A 14,382-nucleotide genomic window follows, 5' to 3' on the forward strand; every position below is an offset into this window, starting at 1 on the left:
TGTTTTGATGATTGCAAAGTGCCTAGTTGTCGTTTTGGGCAGATTGTTGTTATATCTTGTCTGGAGTGTATGTGTTGCACCATTGCTCCGTGTAGAGCATACTCTATATAAAACTTTCTTAGAATTGCACGTAGTTTCATTATGTCATGTTCAATCCTTGTTTTGAGTGTGTTTGCTTGATGTTTGAATGTATTTTGCATCAATGCCATGTTTAACTTGTGTTGCTCATATCTTCTAGGCCGTAGCTCCGAATTAAATGAACTTTATATGTAACTTGACTAGAATTTCATGTAGATCATCTTGGTGCACTTTACTTGCTGTTTAAAAACTTCAGCTTAATGTTTTGTTCAGATCTGGACCAATTTCTAAATTTGCATATGGGGACTTACCGCAATTGTTATCTGTTGTTTCCGGCCTCATTTAAACTTGCTTTGATGTGTTGTTCTTGTTTGCATCATCCCTTGCCATGAGTAGAATCATGTAGCCTTGTCATGGATCATCCTTGGTTGTGTTGTGTGTTTACCATGTTTAACTTGTGTGTTTATGTGTTGTGTGTTTACCATGTTGTTTGCTTCTTTCCGGTTGTGCTTCTTCTCGATAGTTCCTGTTTTGTTGCGATCGTGAGGATTCGTTCGACTACACTTGGTTCGTCTTCGTCCGTTCGTCTTCTTCGTGGAATCGTTCTTCTTCCTAGCGAGATTTCAGGCAAGATGACCGTTACCCTGGATCTCACTACTATCATTGCTATGCTAGTTGTCTCGATGCTATCGCTATGTCGCACTACCTACCACTTGTTTATCAAGCCTCCCAAATTGACATGACAACCTCTAACCTTTTTCACCCCTCCTAGAAAACTGTTGTTTGGCTATGTTACCGCTTTGCTGAACCCTTATTATAGAGTTGCTTGTTGCAGGTGCAGTTGCAGGTTGTTCCTTGTTGGAACATGGATATCATGGATATTTTGGGATATCACAATATCTCTTATTTAATTAATGCACATATATACTTGGTAAAGGATGGAAGGCTCGACCTTATGCCTGATGTTTTGTTCCACTCTTGCCGCCCTAGTTTCCGTCATACCGGTGTTATGTTCCTTGATTTTTGCGTCCCAAACACGATGAGAGTTTATGGGCCCCTCTTGACAGCTCACTTTCAATAAAACTCTTCCAGCAAGGCCCAACATTGGTTTTAACATTTTCCATAATAATACTTGAACTAAATAATTAATTGGCATAGGGCGTCATGAACCCGAGGATTTTCTACATAGCAGGGGGGCAGTGCTGATGGTGTTGGTCCCAAACTAGAGTCGTGTGCGGCTTACCCCGGGGAAACTTGGGTCTGAGTTGATGTACGATGTGCTCATCCGGACATGGCCTGAGACGAGATACGCGTGGCTACTATCAAGGTGTAGGCACGCCGGGAGGTCTTGCTGAATTAGTTTTACCATTGCCGAAATGTCTTGTGCACCGGGATCCCGAGTCTGATCGGATGTCCCGTGATGGAGGATTGTCTCTGCGGATCGTGAGCTTGTCATGGGCTAAGTTGGGACACCCCTGCATGGTTTAAACTTTCAAGAGCCGTGCCTGCGGTTATGATGGGAATTTTTAATGTTCGGTTGTAGAGAACTTGACACCAAACTCAAATCAAAATACACCAACCGCGTGTGTAACCGTGATGTTCTCTTTTCGGTTTAGTTCAAGAAGAGAACACAGTGGGGTTATATTTGAATGTAAGTAGTTCGGGATCACTTAGTGATCATTACTAGTTGGCGTCCATTGCGTAGCTTCTCATCTTATTCTTGTACTCGTCGGTTAGCCACCATTCATTGCTTAGTCGTTTGCTTCAACCTCATCACTTATCCATTCCATACCCATTAAGCTTTCCTAGTCTTGATACCCATGGTAATGGGATTGCTGAGTCCTCGTGGATCACAAATTACTACAACAACAGTTGCAGGTACAGGTAATGCAATGATCTGACGTGAGAGCGATGTATGGTTGTCTTGGAGTTCTTCTTCTGCTTCTTCTTTGTTCATGGGTTATGTTCCTAGTCGGCAGCCTGGACTAGCAGGGTGGATGTCATTTGAGTTTCTGTTTGTGTTTCATCCGTAGTCGGATGTTGCCCTTATGTATGATGTTGTTGTAATCATGTGGCATTGTATGCCTTTTGTATGTATCCCCATCTATTATGTAATGGTACGATTAATGATATCCACCTTGCAAAAGCATCTTCAATATGCGCTTCTATCCTTTGTGGGATCTTCAAGTTCCTTTAGGATAGGGACGCATATTGCGCGTGATATTCAGCTCCTGCTATTTTCCCTAGATTAATGCCACACCCGCCCTTCTTCTCCCTCAACTAAAGCAGCTCGACCTCTTCGACGTTGGCATCTTGAAGAAGGCTATGGAGCACCTCCTCCGCAGCTGTACTACGCTTGAGTACCTTCGTCTTTGGAAGATCCATAGGTTCATTAGCCTCCACATCGCCTCGATGAATCTTTGATGGATTTATGTGTCTTGCTGGCCCCGCAACAAGACATCTATTGGGAAGAGATCACTCCAGCTGTTCCACGTTATGTTCATTGAGAATGCGCCTTTCCTTGAGAGGTTGCTTGTATCTGATCTAGAAGGTCCAACAAAAATCAGGGCCATTGACGCGCCGAAATTGGCAGCGTTGGTGTACTTGTCTGCCAAATTCTCCGAACTCTTTATTGAATCCGTAATTGTTCAGGTACAACACTCATCTTCTTCTCCGTCTTCTTGAAATTCACATTTTTAAATTTCTTCTTGATGTATTTACGACTGTCATCCAGAAAATGATTCCCACAAGCTTGACCCAGTCTGTGCGTACTGTGAAGATCTTGGCAATATATTCTATCGGCCCCAATCTGGATCAGGTTGTTGGACTCCTTACATGCTTTTTGTGCACAGAGAAGCTACTCATCAAGGTGAAACTTCTTTCCTATTAGTAAATGGTAATCACAATGTTTGTCAATTTTTTTTGTAATTGTCACATCCCTAGTTTCTGGCATTGCTCTAGGCTAGCTTCATGTGTGCATCATGTCTATATTTTTGAAACTTGAATTGAGGAATATTGGAAGCCTCAAAACTCTAAATAAAAGAGGGGCAAAAACCCTAGAAATCTCATTCATTGCTCCAAAAGGCTCTTCTTAAATGTTTGATAATTTTTGGTAAGGGTTCTGGTCCCAACCAAAATATTGAACATTTTTAAGGATTTATTTTTGGGACTTTGGATTTAATTCATTAGCTATTTGAATTTGAATTATATTCATATAATTAGAATATAATTTCAAATACCCCCTGAAATATTTTATAAGCTTTTGGAAAAGTCCATCTAGCAATATAAAATATTCAGAGGAGCTTTGGCATTGTTTGAATTATTATTTTAATTCAAAACAGTGGCAAAAGAATTAAAAAAAAAAGAAAACAGAACTGAAATAGAAATAAAAGAGAGAGAGAGAAGGAAGTACCTGGGCCACTTACCTGTAGCCGGCCCAGCTCCCCCCCCCCCACCTGGCCGGCCCAGCCCACCTCCTCCCCCTTGTCTTCTTCCTCCCCTCGCACCGAAGCAGCTCGGTGGCGAGCGCCGATGCCGCCTCGGCCACCTCCTGCTTCCACCGAGGCGTTCCCGAGCCTCCCCCTCACGCCACGGAGACGCCCTCGCCCCCTGCACCTCCCCTCTCTCCCCCTGGACCCCATTCCCTCCTCTGTTTCCCTCTCGCGCACAGCACCGAGCGGAGCTCGCCGCCATCGTCGCCGTACCCATGGCCACCGGCCACCCCTAGCCTCACCGACGCCCCAGGAAGCTCCGCCGGTCCTCCCTCGACCTCCTCGCCGTGTCACGCGACCAGAAGAGCCCCGGAACGCCACCCCCGACGTTTTCCCCTCGCCGGCCGCCGAGGATCTTCTCCGTCGATTCGGCCACTCCGGCGCGCCCCCGAGCCGGCTAACCATCCCTACGGCACCGCTGTGAGCTCCTACGCCTCCCCTCCCTCTTTCCCCCTTCGATTGCGCCCTATAGCCGCCGCCCCACGAGCACCGAAGCCACCGTCCGCCATGGCCGGTGAGCTCCGTGCTCCCGAGCTTCTCCGCCTGCGTTCGTTGCCTCCGGGTGTTCCTGGTGACCCCAGCATCCCGTAGAGCCCATCGGCCGCGCCCGCCGTGCCGTGTAACGCCGAAACCGAGCACGCCCGAGCTCTGGCCACCGCTGCCGAGCTCGAGGCCATCGTCTCCGGCCGCCCTAGCTGCTGCTGCTTGCTGAAATGGGCGCGGGTGAGCTCCAGCTCCCCGTAGCCGCTCTCCTCCGTCCATTTGGACGCCGGAGGAGCGAGCCCGCGCCCTCCGCCGCGCCTGTTGCCGCCGGCGACGAGCCGCCGGCGGGTTAGGCCCTGCTGACCAGGGGTTTGACCCCCCCTGGGTCGATGACAGGTGGGGCCAGCCCCCCTGTTAATTAGTTAGTTTATTTTAATTTAATTACCCCCCTGCTGACACTGACATGTGGGCCCTAGTGTCTTAATTTTTTAATTAAACTAAATAAACCCCTGTTAACCCCCTGTCACTGACGTGTGGGTCCCACACGTCAGGTTTGACCCGGACCAGCCCGTTGACCTGCTGACGTCACTATGACGTCAGGCTGGCGCATTAATTCAATTACTGGATTTATTAATAATCAGGAAATTCCAGAAAATTGTATAAACTTCAATAATTCATAGAAAATTAACCGTAACTCCAAATTAAATAATTTATATATGAAAAATTATCAGAAAAGTTCAAGGAATCCATCTGTACCATTTTCATTCATGTTAGAACAACTTATAGCTGCTGTTTAGCACAAATCAATTAAATGGCATTTGAATAATCACATATGGAGTTTAAATTTGAATCTTGTATTCAAACCAACTTCATTTAATCTGTTGCTAGTTGCATTAGCTCAAAACACATTCATTTTGCCATGTCATGATCATGCATCATATTGTGCATTGCATTGATTGTGTTCCCTTCTGTGTTGCCGGTATTTGTCCCCTCTCGATAGACATGATACCGATGATGTGATCGTTGACACTGATGAAGACTCAATGTTATCTTCAGAAGTGCCAGGCAAGCAAAACCCCCTTGTTCATTCCGATACAATCCTACTCTCTCGCTCCTGCTCTCTTTTACTGCATTAGGACAACAACGATTCATCTGTTATTTGCTGCGGTAGCTGAACCCCTTTATCCTTTGCATGACCTGTCATTCCACAGTAAATAGATGAAACCCACTAGTATGAGTAGGAATTGTTTGAGCCCTGTTGTGCCTACTCATTCATGCTTGTTTGTCATGCCTGCTACTGCTTAGAGTTGAGTCAGGTCTGATTCATCGGGGATGAATCAGAGGCGTGTGAACATGTCCTACTGTGTGTGAGCTAAGTGTGTGAACACGATTTGGTAAAGGTAGCGGTGAGAGGCCATGTAGGAGTACATGGTGGGTTGTCTCATTGCAGCCGTCCTTAGGAACTGAGTTCTGTGTTTGTGATCCATGATTCAGCTACTACCATGCATTGGGCCCTGAAATATGACCCCGCTCGACTTCTTATTCACCCTTGTCCTCTGTCCAGGAGTTGCAAGTAGTTTCTGGTGTTTGTAGTATGCTGGAGGCCGTGGACAGCGCTGACCGTAGGGGTGGGCTGTGATGCGGTAGGCACGTGGCCGGGTAAACCGGGCGCCCGTTTGGTGTCACGGAACCCTGTTCACATCGTTTGGGGCTGTGAGCGAAACTCCGGCCGGATCTCCTCATGGATGGAACCCGAATAGGCGATAAACCTGGACTAGAGACTTGAGTGTTTAGGTAGGTCGTGGTCTACACCCACGTCGGCTTTCGCTTGAAGTCTGCCGAGCACATGTCGTGTGCAGACGCTAAGTGGTGGAAACATGTATGAAGAAGTACACCCCTGCAGGGTTAACATCATCTATTCGAATAGCCGTGTCCGCGGAAAAGGACTTCTGGGTTGCTTATATCAGTTCATAGACAAGTGAAAGTGGATACTTTAAAATGCGCAAGATAAGCATGAGTGCTATGGATGGCGTTCTCGTAGGGAGACGGGAGCGGATCCATAGTGGTGTATTGATATGGTGAATATGTGGACTCGTGTGCGCCACCTCAAAAGAGTCGCTTGCAGTCGTAGTTTAGGATAGCCACCGAGTCAAAGCTGGCTTGCTGCAGTTAAACCCCACCATCCCTTTGTTGAAAATGATGCATATGTAGTTAGTTCTGATGTAAGTCTTGCTGGGTACATTTGTACTCACGTTTGCCTATTTTATGTTTTTGCAGAGAGACTTCAGTCTCACTAGTAGTTCCACGTGGACTTCGACGTTTAGCTTGTTACCTCAGCTACGATCTTGTGCCCTCTGCAGGATCTGATAGATAGTCAGGCTTCTCGGCCTTTTTCATTTATAGATGTCTGTACCCAGACATGATAGCTTCCGCTTGTGCTTTGACTTGTATGCTCTGATTGTTGGGTCGTGAGACCCATGTTTGTAATATCTCGCTCCTCGGAGCCTATTGATTAAAATACTTGAGTTGTAGAGTCATGTTGTGATGCCATGTTGTATTTGCACATATCGAGCATATTGTGTGTATGTTATTGAAATGCTTGGTATGTGTGGGATCTGACAACCTAGTTGTTTATCCTTGGTAGCCTCTCTTACCGGGAAATGTCTCCTAGTGTTTCCACCGAGCCATGGTAGCTTGCTACTGCTCCGGGACACTTAGGCTGGCCGGCATGTGTCCTTCTTCGTTCCTGTGTCTGTCCCTTCGGGGAAATGTCACGCGATGAATACCGGAGTCCTATTAGCCCGCTACAGCCCGGTTCACCGGAGTCCTGCTAGCCCAGTGCTACAGCCTGGATTCACTCGCTGATGACCGACACGTTCGATGCTGGGTCATGGATGCCTGTCCCTGTAAGTCTGTGCCACTTTGGGTTTACGACTAGCCATGTCAGCCCGGGCTCCTTATCATATGGATGCTAGCGACACTGTCATATACGTGTGCCAAAAGGCGCAAACGGTCCCAGGCAAAGGTAATGCGACACCCGTGGGGATACCGTGCGTGAGGCCGCAAAGTGATATGAGGTGTTACATGCTAGATCGATGTGGCATTGAGTCAGGGTCCTGACAGCGTTGGTATCAGAGCTTGACTACCTGTAGGATTACCAAGCCAAACTGGTCGAAGTTGAGTCTAGAAAATTCTTTAGTTATATAAGAGAATTGATTGTGGGATGGAACGTAAGGCTCTTTTTACTCCTTATACCTCATGCCTTTTCTGATCTGAGTTATCTTATCTTTCCTGCGGGGATTAAGAACTAGGCTATCTCTTCTTTCTATTAGGATCACGTGTTACTAATCAGTAGACTTATAAGATTGTTGGATTTAAGTCTCAGTTCAGTTCCTACTACTTCCGTATGTTAATTGTTGATATCGGAACCTTGATATTGTGCTTCTGAGTGGTTATGCCACCATTTTTGTGATTGTCTCAAATCTTTTGAGCAATTATAGCCGTTATGCTGTCCGAGTCATCCCAGGTTTCTAAATAGTCGGATGCATTTGCAAATCCCTTCCTCCTGTTTCCTATGTGCTTTTGGTCAAATTAACCACACTAATCGGTGTGTTGAGGTAATTATTGCCTCGCCATATATGTTGGAATTATTATTATGACCCTAAGTGCTTAGGGGATCATCTAGTGGTCTAGCCATGATTTGTGTCCTAGTGTGAAGATTCTGGCCTTTATTCTCGGAAGCATCCCGTGATGCTACTTAGTAATAGGTATTCTGTTCCTGGGTTCTTGAACCCGAGATTCACTCCACCTACTTCGTGTTGATAGTAACTGTTAGTGCCTTCAGGATATTAGTAACCATTGCGATAGTCCTTGAAGTCCGTGGTATCTTCTTCTTCCAAATACCATGAACTACTTATGGCAGATGTTCCTCGCTGATCGAAAGATCACATTCAGAGTGCTCTCGATGGGTTCTCCATTCATAATTGTGACTCTGCCAGTTCTACCTTTCTGCATGGGTTATCCGGAAGAATTATGTTGAACTCGGTTCGACATACTAATTTATGCATCCACAACTCAGAAAGTTATATGTTCCTTTGAGTTGTTCTCTTTAGTTGCATTCTGACCCTCGTCTATCAATTGATAGTCAAGAGTATGCGTGCGTTCGTTCATCGATGCCTATGACTCTTGTGGTCTGTCAAGCCATTCTATTCCGGAATGACTAGGAGAAACAAACTCCAGTACCTCTTCCATATCTAGGATTGGGTCAAAGTAGTTGTATTCCGCAGATCAAATGCCAATCCAGCTTTTGGTTCTGTTCTACCTTGGAGTATTACCTTATGCTATATCGAGATTGTTGTAGGAATTGCACACCATCCTATGAACTCTTGGTACAGTGATACTTCTCACCATCATTAGTCATTCCTCGGCCCTCGTGTTGATGCAACCGGAATACCGACAAATGAATTGTGATGTGTGAAATCAATACTGCTAGCAACTCTGTTGCTTGGTAGTTAAAGGATAATAATTTCATTCTTAGTATGTTGGTTTTCGAATCATCCTTCTAAGACTGATCGTGCTACCTAGTCCTTATTTCGGTGCACCCTTCGATTGATGAGTTAGGATCTTGTCAAGTCCTCACTCATTTGATCATATCGTCTTGCCCTCAAAAGCAAGATTGTTCTCGAGCTTAGTAACATACCGGTGGTTCGTGACTTTCCAAATATCTTCTTGGAGGTGTTACCGGGTTGTCACCTGACCGCTATGTTGAGTTCGTGATCAAGTTGGTTTCTTGTGAACCACCTTCTCTCCAAGAATCGGTGTTAGATATCCCTGAGCTAGTTGGTTAAGCTAGACAACAACTTAGAGAGTTGGAAGATAAAAGCTTGTCTGACTTAGTTCGTTCCAAAGGGATATTCTTGTGTAGTGTGTGTTGAAGAAAGATGATATCTTCATCGATTGGTCCTTGTGATCAGTTGCTGGACCTATTGTCTTATCAATCCTTTGATTTGAGTGTGGGCTATCGTCAAATCAAATCAGTACCAACGATGCTCGTAATGTTGTCTTATTCGTGGTTGATCCCTCGAGCATACACCATTATATCTTTTGGGTCTGACCAATGCTATCACTTGTTCACTTAACTATGGAATTCCTTTTAAAAGGAAACCCAGATGAATTGTTGTTGTGCCCATTGACAACATCCTTGTCTTCTCCATAATTTTGCTGAACATTAAGCTAGTGTTGGAAACTTTTGAAAGCATTTGTTCATGCTAGCTCATGAAGCATATGTTTGGATGAAGGTAGTGATTCCTTTAATTCATGTGCATCTGATGCAAGTTGCCGCCGTGGATTCGAGAAAGTCAATGTTGCTTTCTTTGGAATCATTCCAAATCAGTCATGCACACGTGCGAAGAATGCTGTGGTTTGAAGACTTGCAACCTTCAATCTATATGTATCCCTAGCACACCAAGCCACTGATTGATTTGTTCAAGGAGAAGGAGTTCCTTCATAAGAGCTAATCCGGACTTATGAAAGAACTTCGATACCCTCGTTGATGGTTCCCCCTCCTGAACTCGGTAGTGTTTTATTATAAGACTACCACGTGGTCATGCTTGTCTGGGACAACGTGTTCACATGTTTGTAGCAGAACCAGCTCATGTTTTGGAGCTTGCTATCGTAGTTCATCTCCCGAGAATCCCGCAACGTCATCTCGTCGATTTGTGTTGCAAACTTTCATTTTTCTTCCTAAGACTCGATGAGCCTGGAATATCCTAACACCAACCAGAGCTGAATCTCAGGCAGATATGATGGTTGGAACATTTCCCTAAGAACTATAATATTGGTCTCTCGATAACCGGTACGGTGGATGTCGTGGCCAACACACCCATCCGGTAGACCTATTATTATAGTATCTTGTTTGAGGAAGTTGGCCACCCCCCCCATAGGGATTTCGTAGGATTTACTCCCTAGTTGCCCCTATGGATTTTTGTGTTCCTGAAGTCCGACCTTTTACTTGATGTTTTAGATATCAAACCATATCTATGAATGGGTTATACTAGCACATCAAGGAGAACATTAGAAGCGGAGTGCTAAATGTCTCTCGGTCGATCATCCAGATTTTATTTGCCTGGCCTCGCTAAGGTGAAATCTGAGAAAGTGTTATCCTCCTTCACATCTGCATCGTCCATCGCTATTTATCATGGTAGTATGTTGTGTTGTCAGCACCCTTGACGCGGTTGTTGATAAAACCTTGATGATTATGGAAATGCTCAAGTTCTTGAGAGCACACACAAGCACTACGTGTTATCATCATCTCTAACTGGGATTCCTCTCAGTTTCCTCGGCAAATGCTATGACCTTTTCAAACAGTGAATTCACTCTCTTTTGTTGGGTTCTTCCCCAGTTACCAGAATCATTCCCAGCATTTGCATTTTGTTCCTAGCTTGCACCGCCAATGTGCCATTCTACCATGGGTCTCTTCCATTTCCGGTGATAAGCAAAATCATCCATTACGTTGTCTTCAACAAGGTAATCCACATCATCCAAGTCCAAGTATGCCATTCTACCGACCCCGCCAATCGATTGCTGTGATTTGCCTTAGGCTGATATAGAGAGTCTTAACGATCTCTATATCAAAGGTAATTCTTTTTGCCACTTAAGATAATAATCTACGAATCACCCCCCTCCAGGATGTTTCGTCGTGGTATCATGGCAACTCAACTCCTCGCTACGTTGACAACCGTTCACCACCTTCTTAGCTGTGGAATCGTTGTCTACCTAGTGAACCTTCGTCATCTGTTCCACTCCATTTCTCTAGAGGTGTGCTTCATCTCTCAGCTCGAGAGATGTTGCTATGTCTCATTCCGTGAGTTAATCCTGAGTTGTTCGATCTTCGAGAAGATCGACCCTTCTAGAGTCTCCTTCTTCCCTCCATGTCATGTTGACAGGATTTCTCAGAGCAAGACTTCAAGACAATAATGGTGTTCAAATCAACGTTCATTTGAAGTGCACCCTGGATCGTGAAGATTATGCTAGTTTGCGTTTCCCCTTCATCCTACCCTACGCTTGAATCTCGAGACGAGATTCTTGTTTAGTGGGGGTGAGTTGTCACATCCCTAGTTTCTGGCATTGCTCTAGGCTAGCTTCATGTGTGCATCATGTCTATATTTTTGAAACTTGAATTGAGGAATATTGGAAGCCTCAAAACCCTAAATAAAAGAGGGGCAAAAACCCTAGAAATCTCATTCATTGCTCCAAAAGGCTCTTCTTAAATGTTTGATAATTTTTGGTAAGGGTTCTGGTCCCAACCAAAATATTGAACATTTTTAAGGATTTATTTTTGGGACTTTGGATTTAATTCATTAGCTATTTGAATTTGAATTATATTCATATAATTAGAATATAATTTCAAATACCCCCTGAAATATTTTATAAGCTTTTGGAAAAGTCCATCTAGCAATATAAAATATTCAGAGGAGCTTTGGCATTGTTTGAATTATTATTTTAATTCAAAACAGTGGCAAAAGAATTAAAGAACTGAAATAGAAATAAAAGAGAGAGAGAGAAGGAAGTACCTGGGCCACTTACCTGTAGCCGGCCCAGCTCCCCCCCCCACCTGGCCGGCCCAGCCCACCTCCTCCCCCTTGTCTTCTTCCTCCCCTCGCACCGAAGCAGCTCGGTGGCGAGCGCCGATGCCGCCTCGGCCACCTCCTGCTTCCACCGAGGCGTTCCCGAGCCTCCCCCTCACGCCACGGAGACGCCCTCGCCCCCTGCACCTCCCCTCTCTCCCCCTGGACCCCATTCCCTCCTCTGTTTCCCTCTCGCGCACAGCACCGAGCGGAGCTCGCCGCCATCGTCGCCGTACCCATGGCCACCGGCCACCCCTAGCCTCACCGACGCCCCAGGAAGCTCCGCCGGTCCTCCCTCGACCTCCTCGCCGTGTCACGCGACCAGAAGAGCCCCGGAACGCCACCCCCGACGTTTTCCCCTCGCCGGCCGCCGAGGATCTTCTCCGTCGATTCGGCCACTCCGGCGCGCCCCCGAGCCGGCTAACCATCCCTACGGCACCGCTGTGAGCTCCTACGCCTCCCCTCCCTCTTTCCCCCTTCGATTGCGCCCTATAGCCGCCGCCCCACGAGCACCGAAGCCGCCGTCCGCCATGGCCGGTGAGCTCCATGCTCCCGAGCTTCTCCGCCTGCGTTCGTTGCCTCCGGGTGTTCCTGGTGACCCCAGCATCCCGTAGAGCCCATCGGCCGCGCCCGCCGTGCCGTGTAACGCCGAAACCGAGCACGCCCGAGCTCCGGCCACCGCTGCCGAGCTCGAGGCCATCGTCTCCGGCCGCCCTAGCTGCTGCTGCTTGCTGAAATGGGCGCGGGTGAGCTCCAGCTCCCCGTAGCCGCTCTCCTCCGTCCATTTGGACGCCGGAGGAGCGAGCCCGCGCCCTCCGCCGCGCCTGTTGCCACCGGCGACGAGCCGCCGGCGGGTTAGTGTCACACCCTAGCTAGTCATGCATTAGAGTGTTGCATCATGTTTACTCTTTCATCAGAAACTTGAAATGGGGATCTGTGAAACCCTCAGAACCATTTTGAAAATGACCCAAATAAAAATTTCTCCAAAAGGATCCAAGAAAATGCTCATGTTGCTCTCTGAAAATATTGGACAGAGATAAAAATCAAACCAATATTTTTAGTGGCTCATGGACATTTATTTTGGGCATTTGGAATTAATGCATAAATATTTGCATTGGAAATATATTAATTATATATATTAATATATGCCCAAATATTATGCCAATTATAAAAGAGCTCTGGAATAATATAAATAGCTCCTGCAAAAATTGGCATAAGTTAAATAAATGATTTAATATATTATTTAAATCAAAACAAATGTCAGAAATTAAAAAAACAGAAAAATATATAACAGGAGGAGCTTACCTGGGCTCCTCCACTGTGCGGCCCAGCCAGCTGGCTGGCCCAGCCGGCAGCCGGCCCAGCCCACCTCCCTCCTCTGTCGTCTTCGTCCCGACAGAGGGAGGGGAGTGTGGCCGGCGCGCGCGCGCGCCACCGCGCCACGCCACCTGCTCGCCTGCTTGCCTGCCCTCCCCTCCTCGCTCGATGCCCTGGACGACGCCACGCCTCTCCCCTGCTCTCTCTCACTCTCCCCCCGGCTCTCCTCTCCTCTCCCTCGCTCTCTCTCTCACACGGCCGAACACCACACTCGCCGCTGTTCGCCACAGCAGCCGTCTCCGGCCACCCCTCGCTCCCCCGACTAGCTCAGAAGCTCCGCCACGACCCCCTCTTCCTCCCCACCGCTCCACAGCTCCCCGGAAGCCCTGCATCGCCGCCACGTCGCCGTTCCCCTCTTCGGGCTCCGATCATCGTCGCCGTCGAATTCGTCATCTCCGGCGCGTCCCCGAGCCCGCTTCGACGCCCACTGCAACCGCGGTGAGCCCCCGGATCGTTTCCCCCTTCTCCCCTGGTCCCTTTCGACCTCTAGGCCCTAGCCCCACCTTGGCCGAGAGCTCCACGCCGCCGGCGATGTCGCCGTCGTGGCCACGGTCGCCGTAGCGCCCAACCGAGCACACCATCGTGCTCCACACCTCACCAGGAGCACGTAGCACGCACCAACACCTCTTCTAACGCCCTGCAACGTCGATTCCGACCGCACCCGAACTCCGACAGCCGCAGCCGAGCTCGCCGCCGTCAACTCCGGCCACCCCGAGCCCAACCACCACCACCAATAGACGCGGCTCAACCTCAGCAACACGTAGATGCCTTCCGCCGTCCATTTGGTTGCCGGAATGGCAAAAAGCACTTTCGCCGCCGTCTCGGACCTCGCCGGCGTCAAGTCGCCGGTGGGGTTTGACTTGTCCGACTTGGGGTTTGACCTCCCAGGGTCACTGACGCGTGGGCCCTGTCGGCCAGGTGGTTAGATTAGCGCTAAACTACTGTTAGTCAACCCCCCTGACACTGACAGTGGGCCCCAGCGCCACTAATCCCTAATTAGGATTAATTTAATCCTGTTTAACCCCCCCTGTCACTGACGTGTGGGCCCCACACGTCAGGTTTGACCTCAGCCAGCCGCAGTTGACCACTGACGTCATGCTGACGTCATGCTGGCGCAATAATTATATTTCTGGATTTAATTTAAATCAGGAAATTCCAGAATATTATTTAAACTTCAAAAATTCATAACTTTTATTCTGTAACTCCAAATTGGACAAATTATATATGAAAAATGATCAGAAAAATCCAATCTACCCATCTGTACTATTTTCATGCATGATCAAACAAGTTAAATTGATGTTTTAAGCAGAACAAGGAAAAGCACTTTT

The sequence above is a fragment of the Triticum dicoccoides genome, chromosome 7B (genome assembly GCF_002162155.2).
Source record: "Triticum dicoccoides isolate Atlit2015 ecotype Zavitan chromosome 7B, WEW_v2.0, whole genome shotgun sequence".
In the NCBI taxonomy this organism is placed as follows: domain Eukaryota; kingdom Viridiplantae; phylum Streptophyta; class Magnoliopsida; order Poales; family Poaceae; genus Triticum; species Triticum dicoccoides.